Consider the following 15,023-nt stretch of genomic DNA (forward strand, 5'->3'; position numbering starts at 1 on the left):
GTTTTTGAAGGATTGATATTATCCATCTCTACATTTACTTCCTTTTGTGAAAAGTTTTTTCTTTGGTTGTTTTTTAATGCAGTGTTTAAATAGACATAGGAATGACGTACTTAAAACCAATTTTTAAATACAATGAGGTTCTAACTGTAATATTTATTGTTTAAATATTATTGGATTGTAATTCCTTTTTCACCCTGTACACCATGTAAAAACTTTAAAGGGTAATGATGTCATCGTTTACACTACAATTGTGATTTTTTAAAATTACTACTAGTTATTAATAATATTTATAAAAACGGATACTCCGTTTAATACTATGTCACCTCAGTGAAATTGGTTGACACCATTGTTTTGGTTTTTGAGTTATCATGTAATAAACAAGAAGCAGAAGAAAGAAGAACAAGAAATTCAAACTTTTTGTTATGATATTTACAGATATTCCTAGAACTTGTGACTCAGTCATTATATAGATATTGTTATAAAAAGGAAACACTGTATAGTATTGTAAAGTTCTGATCACCTGTTGAGGAGATATTTAAAATACCATTATTATGAACAATCCGGGCCATCCCTACATAGGCAGTGCTACATTCTGGCTGAATATGTAAGCTCTGAGGCGAAGTCTTTGATGTCAATTAATCCTGTTTTTAGAGTCGGTAAAGTTCTCGGTATATCTTCTCAACAGCTCCGTGGCTCATGAAATCATTTAGGCTTAATTTGTAAACTGATCTATTACTGTTTTTTGAAACGTGTTTTTAGTTAGGCTCTAGAAATGAGCAACATTTGACGCGTTGCTAGGACTTACATACATGAAGAACCCCTGGGAACAAAGTGTGATACATCAGGTTGCAGTTTACTCGCGAAAAAAAAGAAAAAAAACACGTTTAGTGTTCTTTTAACGTTCACAGAAAGCTTTCAAATTTAACATTTAAAAAGTTACCTTTAACAACTGAACAGGATTGTTCGTTGGGTAAACTACAATAATATAATATTAGTGACTTGCTCCATGAAGCTATTGCATAAAGTTGAGAGATGCTCTTTCCCTTCTTCTTATTAATTGTTCCAGAAAATATTGTGCATAAAATAGCTTACCATGCCTTTTAACTGAAAGACGAAATAAGTTTTGAACAATGTACCCTTTTTAGATAACCAACTATCAATAGGTACCTAACAAAAGCGCCATGTTGTACCTTCGTTTATGTTTTACACAATGTATGAATGTTCTTATTTATCCTTTCTAATTAAACTAAAAATCCTTTATGGGTCTATGCCCTTTTAAGTATACTGTCTTTATATTGATATCAAGTTAGGATCTTTAAGCCCTGCTTATAAAGATCCAACAGCACTCTGTACATCAATGAACAGGTGATACCTGCATATATGCTGTATACTTGTTCAGTTCTAATTATTCACTATCTTACTGATATATTGAAATGAATATCATGTTAATGTTAAGCAGTTCCAACGACAAAGTGATATATCATCTGTTTTGTTATGAAACAGTTCACAAACAAGTATAGGTTTCAGCACGTGTCAATCTCGTGATTGTTATATTGCAAACCTCGTATTCTAATTCCTACTTCATTAAAAGATATTTTTCTTTTTGGAATTAATAAACATGACTTTGATTGGAAAACAGTTATGCCCATTAGTTTTTGTCTGGTTGTTGTTAAGCGCAAAGTTACACCGCGGTTATCGAAACCCGATTTTTAGTGCCGTAAGCCTGCAAACTTACCCCTGAGCCACTGGGGGGGGGGGGTGCCCGTTAGAGAAATAACAAGCATAAAAAGATAATTTTTCAAATATTTATTCCATTCATTTGTTTTAGAACGGGTCATTTTATCAAAATATTAATTTAGTGTTATGTATTTTTCATCGTCAACTGAACAAAGGCAATTTCTTGTTACCCCCTATATTGTGAGAAAGTGGGTGGAGCTAACGGTGTTCTGGGTTCTGTTTCCGCTCTGTTTGTGTTGTCACTCGAGACTCGTTAGGCTGGAACACTAGTGATAACAGTTCACACACAAATCAGGAACAAACTGTAATCAGCTGGAAAAAACCAATGTTAATTCCTATAAGCTGGAGCATCTAACTAGCCACTCGTTAGATGGCGATATTTTCCTTTTCTATACAAACTTCTAATTTTTACGTAGTATATGTGTTTATGGAGAGCATGTTTCGCGTGAAAATTCATTCCATACAATCTAATTTATCTCAAGCAAAAGTCATAGACTATTCTCTTTTAAACAGAATTTTCGATTACATCTTGTTTGGAATGCGTTGAAATAAGTGTTTTGCTTTTGATATTCGCGCAAACTACACAAGAGCTATATGAGCAAGCCTTCCCTAATTTTGAGCTAATAGACTAGAGAGAAGGCAACTAGTAAACAGCACCCACCGGCAACTCTTCGGCCACTATAATATAATGGGATTTGACTGCCACTCTTAAAACGCACCCACGGTTTCAAAGTGTGGATCGCGATTTTGCGACAACGGGAAGTGAACCATGGATCCTCGGATTCACAGTCCAGCACGTTAACCAGTTGCTCGTGCTCAGTCATCATAAAAGTATTCATGCATTTATTAAAAATATTTGTTCCCACGTTTCAACTCGTGTAGTTGTATGAGTTCCACGTTTATCATCATGTTACATTTTTGATCGCAAAAAAGAAACTTATTGTCACTTTTAATAACTTAATTTTTTCACTCTGAGTTATAGTGTAGTTTCGTAGTATTATTTCAAAAATACTTGTCATACAATTTAACAAACATTTGACAAAGCTTGACAGATTGAAGTTTTCGCTTGATACTGATTGCAATAGAATGACTTGTGACTTTCATTTTACTTCCAGCAAAGCAACCCTAATTAGATCACTTAGTTTAAAGGACAGCAGCTTTCATTACACACCCAGATATCGTATCGACACAGTATCTGCTTCGTGCTAAGTCATTCTCGTTGAACGATATTCTGATCAAAGCTGTTTATAGGACAATTTCTTACGTACATTGCAAAGTCTTTATGACATAAAGCTTCCAAGACAGGGTAGTTGTACAGAACGGAATGTAGTAAGCCTTTGCAAGTCATGTACTGGTCTAACGATGTTTGCTATCTGGGCTGAGGTTATTTGTTTTGTGTGACTAACTCTTTCGTGCATCAGCACTTGTTCGTATATTTCCAGAGCACAATATCGCCATGGGATTATAGTTATAATAGTTGCACATTTTTGGAAAATGTGACCATAACAGCGCTATGAAGGTATTCTTTCAAATTGGACTAATTTTAGCACTAATGACATTGCTAATGATCTCTTATAACTCAGATACAAAATTTTACACAAATGTGTATGAATCTTCTCGATTGTTATCTTGCATTTAAGGTTTTTCTTATTTCTCTGAGCATCATGTTTGAAAGCATACAACTCTGAGTGATTCATTACAATTGAAATATAATATTATTAAAGATCCGAACGATTGCTAGATTCCAAATACCTAATGAAGAATTATAAAGATCTAAACATTTCAGGATTGTTGAAGTCAGATGAAGTCAGATTACAATTTTATTCACATGTGAAAAACACTTTCTTGTTCAAATATGGCATTCTCGTGTTTGATATAAAAATGGTAGCAAACTTCTGTATTGGTAATATAAAAATTTAAAAATTAGTAAGGTGTTAAGTAAGGTTAATTTGTAAGTCTGTTAATTGGTTATTTCCAAATGTGGTTTTTCCCCTGGTCAGCTTGCACTTCAGAGTAGGAGAATAGAATATATTGAGTACTGCTTTGGGTTGTCTGCAAGTTATGTTTCATTAAAAGGAGGAAGATTAATGTTGCTGTTAATACTTTGTGCACAGTTTTAACTACCAATTGCTGGTCATCAGAGCCACACAAATGGCTGGAACCATATTACCTTTAAGATGATAAAGTTAATGTCATAATCCGCACGAGTCAGCACCTGAGCTGAATGGTGAACATACGTATTTTTCTGTTTGTTAAGGACAATTTCAGAAAACATCGAATTAATTTTTGACCTATTATTAAATAGATGCAAATTAATTAAACTTCAAAATTAAAATATGAATATATCTATAGATTAAATGTTGTTTTTTTTCTATATATATATATATGGAATTCAAATATCAAAAGAGTATTCTTCTGGTTGCTATTGCTTCCAGATTTTTACATTTAAAATTTTGTAAAACTGTTACGTTATGAGCTAAGACATTTACAGTGTGTACCTGTTTTAGTTTTTAAAAGTTGATACTATTTTTTTTTCAACCCATAACTTAAACAATTCACTTAATTCACTTGTGGCACAACTGTCTCATCTTCATTGCAAAATATTATTCCGGACATTGAAGCGTAGTTATATTTGATTTCGTATCATTGCTTCCACTCAAAGAGAATTTGTCGAAAAATCAGCAGTATAAATATGGCATAATTAGCCAACCACGGGGAGGATCAGGTGATACCATGAGAAAAACTCCTGAGAGCAGTTCCAAAGTCACGTGAACACTATAATACTCACCTTGGGCGACAAGTAGACTCGATTAAACTCTTACGTTGGTCTACACGTTGCCTCCTGACCTTTTTAAATGTTCATAACCGTAAGAAATGAATGCTGCAGCACGTACCTTAACATATTCCAAAGTTAAACAGATCTGACTGAAAAGAAAAGCTCACTTTTAAGAGATTGTATATTTTACTACACAACAAGGTTATTAGCCAGAAGCTTCTTTGCTTAAAGAAATGGATCGCCGATTTGAAAAAAAAACAAAAAAAACTCAACTAATCTCCGAAACTTTAATCATAATATTATATATTTGAGCCGGAATAATGTCAACTGTGATCCAGCATTTATTCTCACTGTGATAAGGAATATCTTTTAAAGATTATTTAAATCACCTCTTGATTTATTTTGTGTGAACACGTAACAGAATTTATGTTACAATTGAAGCCCTCCCCTAGTGGCACAGCGGCATGTCTGCGGAGTTACAACGCTAGAAACCTGGTTTCGATACCCGTGGTGGGCAGAGCACAGATAGCCCATTGTGTAGCTTTGTGCTTAACTTCAAACGAAATGAATGTTATAACTTAAAAAAGTGCTCACAAAAATATCAAAATAAGATATTTCCATTATTAGAAATTATGTAATATTATTTTGTAGAACTTAACAAGTCTTTAAAATAATATGTATGTTTTTTTTAAACTAAAATTATGTAAAGAGGCTCTACTTTAATTTCAAATTACCTCTGTTATTTTGGGTATCCTATATTTGTGTCCAGCTCTCTTTAATAATAAACAAAGAACTGGATGAAAAAAAAGGCGATGATTATTAAGCTTTGTTATTTTGTGTGTTGTTACCAAAAACGATTTTTCTAAGTAAGTAAATCTGGATCTTCATAAAATGCTTTATGCATATGCACATTAGCGCTTGTAAATGTTTGTCGGTATGGTACGTGTAAACATGCACTGATATGTTGTTTCTGTTATGGTGTTTTCATTCGACAATAAAAGCGTATTCATATTTCATCTGAAGAGAAAACTATTAGAACTTAATCAAATTATTTCCCAAGTCAGTCTCTATGTTTAAGTTAATGATTGAAATATTTACGTTTATATATATATATATATATTCAACTTTTACGTTGGTCTACACGAGCTCTAGTCTTGGGATGTTACCTCCTGGCCTTTATATATGAGTTCATAATCATAACAGATGAATGCTGGAGCACGTATCTTGACATATACATATATATATCATAATAAGACAGATCACGATCATGAGAAAATACTCCATTTGCGACTTGAAATGTACTCCAATAATTTTTCTCACCAAAATTCATCACTGTGTTCCAGATGGCATTATATATATACGATTTGAAATATTTGAAAGATTAAACAAAAGTGGGAAATAAGAATATATATTTTCTAGAATCATAAATTTAGAATAAAGTACTTTGAAAACCATTATAAAACATTTAGCATTACAAACTTACATTTATTTCTTAACTTAGACACTTTAAACTAGTGGTTTATAATTCCTACAAGGTGCTATTTATATGACTTGGTGTTAATCAAGTTTTGCCTGTTGAATAAAATTAAGCTGGCAACATGTCTGAAATTAAGCCATTTTATGTTAAGCAGTTAGCTCCACAATGTATCATTGTGCTCCTATACTGTTCGGAACAAGTTACATCTTGTTATGGTATAGTTTATCGCTTCTCTCTTAGTATCTAAGCCGTTGTGTAAGTTTAGATTAATATAACCCCAGCTTAAGTCCGAATAAAGCAACAAATATCATTCTGCTTACTTGACAAAACAAGTCACTGCATAAGAAACTTTTGTTTTTCCCAATCAGAAAGCATAAATATACATACAGTAGAGAAGAGATTATGTGTATAACAACTTCGTGTCACATATACTTACCATACCCATCTCAGCTTCCTTCCTGTGTTTCAGTCTGCAAGTTAGCGATAAGACAAGACCTCGCACCCTGAGGCCCACACCCTCAAGGCGCCTATACACAAGTCGAGGATACTTAAAATCAACCAACCGCAGAGCTGGTTTTGCACAGCTAATTAGAATATAATTTACCCCTGTCTTATTCTGTATATAGGGTGGACTGTTGCCTGCAGCCATCGACTGTAGGGTCACAAGTGATATCAGGCGCGAATTTTTACGTGTTATAACCAACAGAATAGAGAAATATATAAAAGTCAAAACGGCAGGCTAGCTTTTCATGAGAAACTCAGAAAAGTAACTCCTTGTTCCTGATACTGCTTTTGTATCTTTGTATTTGTTCCTCTTTTAACTGACGTAATAACAATTAATCTATTCGTAGATGGGATCCCACTTTTATTACATTCTTTTTTTTCCGGATTTCATCTTTTCATATGTAACTTTTTTGACAGTAGTTGTAAAGTTCAATTATTGAACTATACCAAGCATTTGAAAAGTTGAACAATACAGAAAAAACTGTCTCACGAAAATAGCTTGGGTCATTTCGAGAAGCGTAACCGGATATTTCAAAGGGTTTGAGAATTAAAACTTCCATGGTCTTTTGAACAAAGTGCCAAAAGGGTAAGTGTTACATTATCTGTTGATTTTATCTATTTAACCTCTTTCGTCCAAAAAATTAGTGTATCTCAGTTATATTCTCTTGATGTTGAATAGTAATTTGAAAGAGTTGTTTCCCCTCAACCCTCCAAAATACTTAGTCAGATACCATTATCTGCAGGACGTCCTGAATAACACTTTAGAATTCCGTCCTGTATAATCTTTCAACTTAGAACTAATGTCATTAAAATCAGAGCACGATAGTGTGTTCTTTATTTTATTCGTAATATTGAAAAAAGGGCAAGTAAGAAATATTTATCCTCGTTCTTTGTGGTTTCATTTTTGCCTTACTGATAAAAGATTTGATTTGTTGGTATTTGATAACCTTTCACGATGCAGCAAACATTTAATTGTACCAGTCTAAATTTATTATTATTTCACTTTCTTATCAATAAATTGCGCGTACTATTTAGAGTTTAAATGAAACTCTTTTGCTTATTATTTTGCCTCAATATAAACTTGAAAGACTAGAATGACCACCTTGTGTTTTTACACGTGATTAATCGTACTTCATTTTAAACTATTTACATATGATAGTACAAGATTGCAAATCGTGGCATTATGGATTACATATTTAGCCCCTGTCAAGCTTGAATTTAACGGCTGAAAGAGATGTCATAAAACTTTCCAAGAAAGATCATGCATGGAAATAGAAAACTCGCACGGCAGAGCGTTGAGGTCACTATGGGCTCCAAAATCTTACCCTAGCCTATCAGGAGCAAGGTTTTCATTTGCAAAGTGAAGGCTGTGATTACGAAAGAAAACTATCCGACCCCAAAACCATTAAGATTAAACTGGGCAAAGCTCCTGGTTCTGTAGCAAGATGATAAGCAAGACCATGAAATTGAAAAAAAGTTGAGAAGCTTCCAGCCATACCTCGAAATCAACAACTATTTTCTTGAGAAAGGTAGTTGAAAAGCTCGAATCACAGCAAAATATTTTGATCACGTACTTGTTACGCCCCCAATTTAGATTCGATGAAGTTTTATCTCTTTGGTCAACTTTATTGTTTGTCATGGAAGCTGATGCCCAGGTACAGTGGAGGGTTTGTGGAAGGTTTGTCAAAACTGGGGTCTAGGGTTGACCTACCGTCTCTTGCAGAAACTTGTTACAATGGAAATTGCGGTGTTTGTCAATAGCGTGTAATCACGACCATTACACTAAGCGTTCAACGATAGGGGAAATAGTTACCATTAACTTTTAGTAGACATTATAGTTTCATGCTCAACTCTGTATAACAAAATAACTCGGAAAGAAAGTTTTACTGTTGTGCAGTTTAACGGATATCAGCAACAATTTCATTGTTACTCATTAAATTGTTGTTTCAAACCTCATCCATCTGAAAATTAAGAGAAAATGTACATCCGTATCCAAGTCAGTAATAAATTTTAACACAAAAAGTAAACGTCTTCGAGTCTTCCTTTATCACACAAATATAAAACTGAAACAAAAAGAACAAAACTGAAAGTTTACTGCTCGTTCGATTGTAAACTTGCCTGCTACTTACCAAACACGTACTCTACTGAAAAACGAAATCACGTCAGTGTTCACTTCCTAAACTCCATAACGTTGCCATTGCATCAGTTGTTAGTCGGATGCACATAACACCTGTATAGACAGGAAAGAAGGCGACTTCCTCTGCTCTGTTACACCTCAAGACTCTTACGAAACTTCCTTTGGCGTCTGAAAATAGAGAAACCTTGAAAAAACTTCAAAATATTTGAAATATAATTTAGCTGTTGTTGTAAATATTAGAAGTATTTAGTATACTAAATAATTATTTCATAATAAAATCTGTTTATTAATCTGTATATTGTCTATATAATGTTATGCGAATTTACCAAAGTATCAATGTAAAAACTATTAAAAATATGTAAAATTGTAAGATGACACAAAATACAATTATCATCAAGGTTTCAAAGTCTTGTAAAATACCTTGAATATTGCACACCTGTATTTATACAAAAACACCAAGCAAGAAATGTAAAAATAAAACACGAGAAAATCAAGGGAATTTGTGTCTTTATTCTATATATGTATATATATACGAAGAACTATGTTTACATAAACGTAAAAAGCTACAAACGCAATACATATTTATAAGTTACGATTAAATTTCACAGTTTGTGCTTGCTGAATATATTTTGATCCATTTTTAATTACAACCAGAAATTAATTATATCAGTTTCGGGCGTTATAGTGAGTTGAATGTATCTTTACTTTGGAAAGCAAAACTGGTTTTGATGATGTTTTTTGTTTGGTTTTACAAGGATTAATATAAGTTAACGTTTCCCACATAACAATAATCATTTATCATATTTAATGCTAGCGTACCAAGATAAAAACTTTAGTATAAGTAACAATATTTAATAATACTTACATTCTTCAGTGAAAACACATTGTTGGTGTGAATATTTCTATTATTCCTGCTTAGAAAAAAAGGATCGACTTGTCACTTGCTTAGCCCAGCTTAATGGATAATAACCTACAATTATCAAATATACTTCATATGTTAATATCATGCTGATGACTTATGTATAACGTGTTTGTATTTTAATATTTCGTCTGTTGAGATTTATCCCGTTGAAGTGAATGAAGAATAGTGGTCTTGGCTAGGTTTAACGATACTTGCGTGAACACATGGTCTCAACCGGATATTGTCAGCCAGTTCAAAATTACCGGACATTAAGCTGTTTTCAGGTGACGTGCCATTTACTAGCGTGAAGACAGTGACGCGCTAGTTATTTCCACGGGACTGGGCGCGCGGACTTGTTTTTTTGGTAGCAGTCGTCTGAGGCGGTGAATTTCATATTTGTATTTTAACGCCAATATTACAAACGAACGTAAAGATGGGAAACGAGCAAAGTGTTTTTATTCAGTTTGTCTCTTGATAAAAAGAATAACTAGCCATTAACTAAAACACCATCTTTAATGACAACTAAAGTAACCGACAGTTTACATGCGATTGCTAATCTATTAAAGACACAGTCGGCGTGGTGACCCGATATAAAAGTTTTTTTCGGGTCATTTAGTATTAGCTGTATGTGCATCGGATGTTAGTGTCTGAGAGGCACTAACATCTGTCGATTTGCTAGAGGTTCGTGTAAGTTTAGTCTGACCCTTTATTTGTGATACGACTCCCGATAACGACTATGAACTTTCTCAATGATTAAAACATTTAGCTTGACTTTGAGAATTTTCATACTTATTATAAAAGTACAGTGGTCGAAGCTTGGTTTGTAGCAGTATATCACAAGATGCTATGAATAATGGATAGTTTAGTGAATACCACATTATCGATTTCAAATCCTGAAAATCCCACTGATGTCTGTGATCACAGTAGATGGCCAGTCTATCATGCATCCTCCTGTCGTTAGTACAGTTAAACGGAACCGAGGTAAGTAACAGAATTATGATATTCAAATGTTATTAATACCATACGTTATACTCTACAATCTTGCATTAAAGTTTTGTAAAAGTTGCAAAAACGAATTAATTCATAATAGTTCTGGAACGCTGAAATTAGTCAGTAAGAACCTTTAAGACTTGTAATTTTGAATTTCACGGAATAATAGCGTTACTAATACTTTCAAACTTTTATTTTTGAGCAAACCACATCGTATGGTAAAATTTTTACGAAAAAGTGGTTCAAATGTTATCTACTTTTTATTTTGAATTAAGCACAAAGCTACACTCTGCCCACCAGGGGTATCGAAACCCGGTTTCTTGCGTTGTAAGTCCGCAGATATACCGCTGTGCCACTGGAGGGGGGGGGGGGTATTTTATCTAAGTGAAGTGAACACACCACAAATTATTGTAGAACAACATGTTTTAATGTGTTGTACAAAGTAAGTTTTTGTTTTATACATTTTTAATCATTTTAATAAATACTTTCTTAGTATGCTAAAAAATCAAATATACATTTAAAGCTTAGTTTTAATTTCTATTTTCAAACGTCGCATAGAGATGTGTACTTTCCTTATGTGGAGTGATTTGAATGTCATTAACGTAGTTTTCAAATGATTGTACTTACATTCTAGAGGGTTGCTGACAAGGTGGCTGGTCATCAAACATCTGGTAACCACACGAGCACAAGTTTAGCCGCTGGGGCGACCGACACATAAAATTCCATGTGGCAAGCGTACATAGTTATTTCTCGCTGTTCAACATTGCTTGCACGTGGGGTGCATGAAGACTTCTCTAAAAACGAAATATCAGTATGTTCAGCATGTGGTACTGCATCTCAACAGACCACAGCGCGTTTTCCGTATGTTAGTTTTTGCCATAAAATAACTTTCAAATTATTTAACAGGACGTTAGAGAAACCTGGAAACAAATTTTACTTTGGCTCTCGTTTCTTTTTCTATAACAAAGTAGCAAAAACACGAAAAATCAAAATTATCGTCATGCTTCAGGTCCCCCAACGGTAACTTTTTTTGACAATAATGATAATTGAACAAGCATTAATTGGATGAAATAATATTTAGTTTCCAAGAGCACACAGGTCAGAGGACGTGATCCAGTGATTAATGTTCTGGATTATTAAACCAAGAGACCATGGTTCACGTCCATTAGCTTGATATCATGCTCCACACTTTGGGATCATGAATGTGTTATAATAGTGACTGCCCACTATGTAGCTAGAGTGGATGCTTTTGACCAAGTGGGTGCTGTTGGCTAGTTTGTCTATCAATTGAAAATTAGGGACAACTAGCGTACATATCTCGCGTGTAGCTAGCTATCAACAAATATCGAAAACAAACAAAGAAGCACACAGGTCGGGCAACTTCATCATGTGCAGGTAGGTATTCCTAAATAGTTAAATTACGAATCCACTTCATCATGTACTGGTAGGTATTCCTAGAGAGTTCAACCACAAATTCATTTCTTCATGTACAAATAGAGAGTTCAACCACAAGATAATTAAGAATCAGCTCTGATCTAACTTTTGGATGGCTCGAAAGAAATACTCTATCAAACTGATTAATGAATTTAGATTGGAAAACGAACACTTAGAGTCTTAGATAATGAAAGAGTCACTTTAATCTGTAAACATATTGACATTGTCGTATATATATATATATATAGAGAGAGAGAGAGAGAGAGAGACATTAGTTTTATCTGACATCACCCCATTGGTTGGTTATAATGACTTCTTAGTATCAGTCTTCTGGTACAAATGGAAATTAATATCAGGAACGAATGAACAAAGCCCGCGGGTACTAGGGGTGCTGCCGCTCCGTCAGCACCCCCTGGCTTGACGTACCTCCTATCATATACAGGAGTTTCGATTATTTCAGTGATTTTCAGCACCCTCTTTTGAGAAATTGTTCCAGCATTATTTATTTATTTATTTATTGCTTAACGGGTTAAAATAATACTGGTAAAAAATGCATAGTGATATTTTTATCTTATGCTATTATATTCTTACATTTATACCGTTACTTTAAATATTCCTGTATGAAGTCTTGCCAGTCAAATCAAGCTTAGTATTGTCCAGTCTTCAGTCATGTTTTCTTCCTTGCAGAAGGCCGTGTTACTGATACATATATATAATTTTCGTTGTCGTTTTCACCAAGAAATGATGTCATGAAGCAATCGCGTCAAAGGACAAGGAAATGACTGTTTCCGAATGAGATCTTAGCAGTTGGTTGAATTTAATCTACTTAACACATCAATGTGACAGAGTACTTCTAAAAGGATCTAAGATATATAACGACTTGTTTTAATCGTGTCATGGTTGCATGTTGCTAAATCTGAGTATCGTTGCTCCAAAATGGTATAAGATATAGCGTGATGCCTGCCTTTATAATTATTATAGCATTTCACTATCAGAAAAGATCAGACGTTTAAATGATATAGCAAATAGTTTGGCTATAATTTAAGGACTAAGGTCATTCTAGTAATGCTGAAGTGCAACGTTTCAATTGTTTGATACATCAGTAAAAAAAAATAGTGTTACATTATTATCCGTTGTAAACTTACACAGTAATGCTGAAAATTACACCTTTGTACCGTTGCTGTTGGCCAGAATTCATCACTGAGCTGCCTTTGCCCAAGCCTATTGTATCACAGTAATCAATGTATGGCGAGTGTGTAGTTAGGAAGATGCATACACACATATTTAGTGTTAACCCACTCGAAGCGGATTATTGTTTTCGTTGTGGTGTCTTGCAAATGAATAACTAAGTCATGAGTGAATCTTTTGGTTTACGATAATGTTCAATATCCAGATGCTCATATGTTTACAACCATAAATGACTCATTTTGATAGAAAATGGTACCACACTTAAAAAAATAATAATCGCATTCAATACAATTTTATAGTGGTGACTTCTGTTTAAAAAGATATGTAAAACAAGCCCCTTTACGTCACAGTAACAAAATAATTACTAACAAAATTGGATTATGTTTTTGATGACAGGTTTTTTGTTGTGACACTGTTTTCGGATATCATTTATGTTGTTATAGTTTTCACTGTGCTGAAAGCTTTCAAAACTTCCTCATAGATCGCACAGATGTAAATGTGTTCCGCAAAACGCATGAATTGTGAAACCAAATTACCGAACTGAGAAAGCAGTTGTATAATTATTGCATATTGCTTCGTTTCTTTAACTATTTTTATAATTTGTAATAAACAGAACCCGCAAAAAAAAACAAGTGTTATTTGTGAAACAAGAAAAATACAGCTATGTACATCCGGTTAGCATTATACAACTAGACGTAGTTTATAAGAGAAGGAATCCAGTCAATAGTGATACCCAATGACTAAAAGAAGTTTGGCACCAAATAAATAATTCAGTCAATAGCTTTAGCTAACAGCTAGAAGACGTAGTATAGTAAATAATAATAAAAACGCGACCTACAGCCCCAGAAGTTTTTATTATATTTTGTTGTCAACGTTTCGGCCTCTAGTCTTATTCAGGAGTTTGTAGCGTACATGATCAGGGCTTTTACTCGTGTATGCTACAAACTTCTAAAGAAGACTAGATGCCGAAATGTTGACTGACCATAAAATGTAATAAAAAATGTTTTCTAAAGTGGAGATCGTGTTTTTGTGTTTTAAGTGAATTTTATATTGTAATCAATACTTCATACAATCTACTGTGCTGTACAACAATAACTCATTACAACAGACAAAATATTGACTGCTATACACTACAATTGTAATTCTTAAATAAGTGTTTCAGTGAATTTTTTTTACTGCACTTCACAAGCTTGGAGTAAATTTTTCCAAATTTTTTTTTACTGCACTTCACAAGCTTGGAGTAAATTTTTTCCACATTTTTTTACTGCACTTCACAAGCTTGGAATACATTTTTTCCACATTTTTTTTACTGCACTTCACAAGCTTGGAGTAAATTTATTTTATTCCACATCACGAACCTGGAAGACATTACCACAAAAGGAATTCAGTGTTATTCAATCAGAATATAATATCAAAAGTAGAATGTAGTAGTCAATAAATCTGTAATGCCTAATAACATTATTTTTTTATCTAATCAGAATGTAGTCTACAAGTCTGTACATAACACCTTATTTCTGCAAACATAGCCCCCCCCCCCAGTGGCAAAGCGGTATGTCTGCGGACTTACAACGCTAGAAACAGGGTTTCGATACCCGTGGTGTGCAGAGCACAGGTAGCCCATTGTGTAGCTTTGTGCTTAACTTAAAACAAACGAACTGCGAACATAATACGTTCACCAGTGGGTCAGCGGTAAGTTTACGTACTTACAACACTAAAATTCCGGATTCTGGTTCTTTTGTAGCCAATTGTGTAGTTTTCGCCAACACAGAAACAAGCCAAGTAAAATACGAATACATCCGACTGTGCTATCAAGTAAAATACGAATACATTCGACTGTGCTATCAAGTAAAATACGAATACATTCGACTGTGCTATCAAG

The 15,023-nt window shown here is 33.8% G+C and overlaps 1 protein-coding gene and 1 long non-coding RNA gene across 10 annotated transcripts in view; one reads left to right on the top strand and one right to left on the bottom strand.

Annotated features, from left to right (window-relative positions):
• Positions 1-15,023, bottom strand: part of LOC111085311 — a 151,545-nt gene that overhangs the window by 118,420 nt on the left and 18,102 nt on the right. For all 3 annotated transcript variants that reach the window (XR_002610149.1, XR_002610150.1, XR_002610151.1), the window contains exon 2: positions 8,624-8,799. This is a non-coding gene — a long non-coding RNA (uncharacterized LOC111085311). The remainder of the gene's footprint in view (positions 1-8,623; positions 8,800-15,023) is intronic.
• The window catches only part of LOC106457405 (protein C-ets-1-like), a 77,318-nt gene that overhangs the window by 25,463 nt on the left and 36,832 nt on the right, over positions 1-15,023 (top strand). Inside the window, exon 1 of one of the 7 annotated variants that reach the window (XM_013916819.2) lies at positions 6,654-7,080. The exons of the other annotated variants lie outside the window; for them this stretch is intronic. The gene's annotated coding sequence lies outside the window, so the exon portion shown is untranslated. Of the gene's footprint in view, positions 1-6,653; positions 7,081-15,023 lie in introns of those variants that run through there. 7 annotated transcript variants of the gene reach the window in all.

The sequence above is a fragment of the Limulus polyphemus genome, unplaced genomic scaffold, assembly GCF_000517525.1.
Source record: "Limulus polyphemus unplaced genomic scaffold, Limulus_polyphemus-2.1.2 Scaffold326, whole genome shotgun sequence".
Taxonomy (NCBI): Eukaryota; Metazoa; Arthropoda; class Merostomata; order Xiphosura; family Limulidae; genus Limulus; species Limulus polyphemus.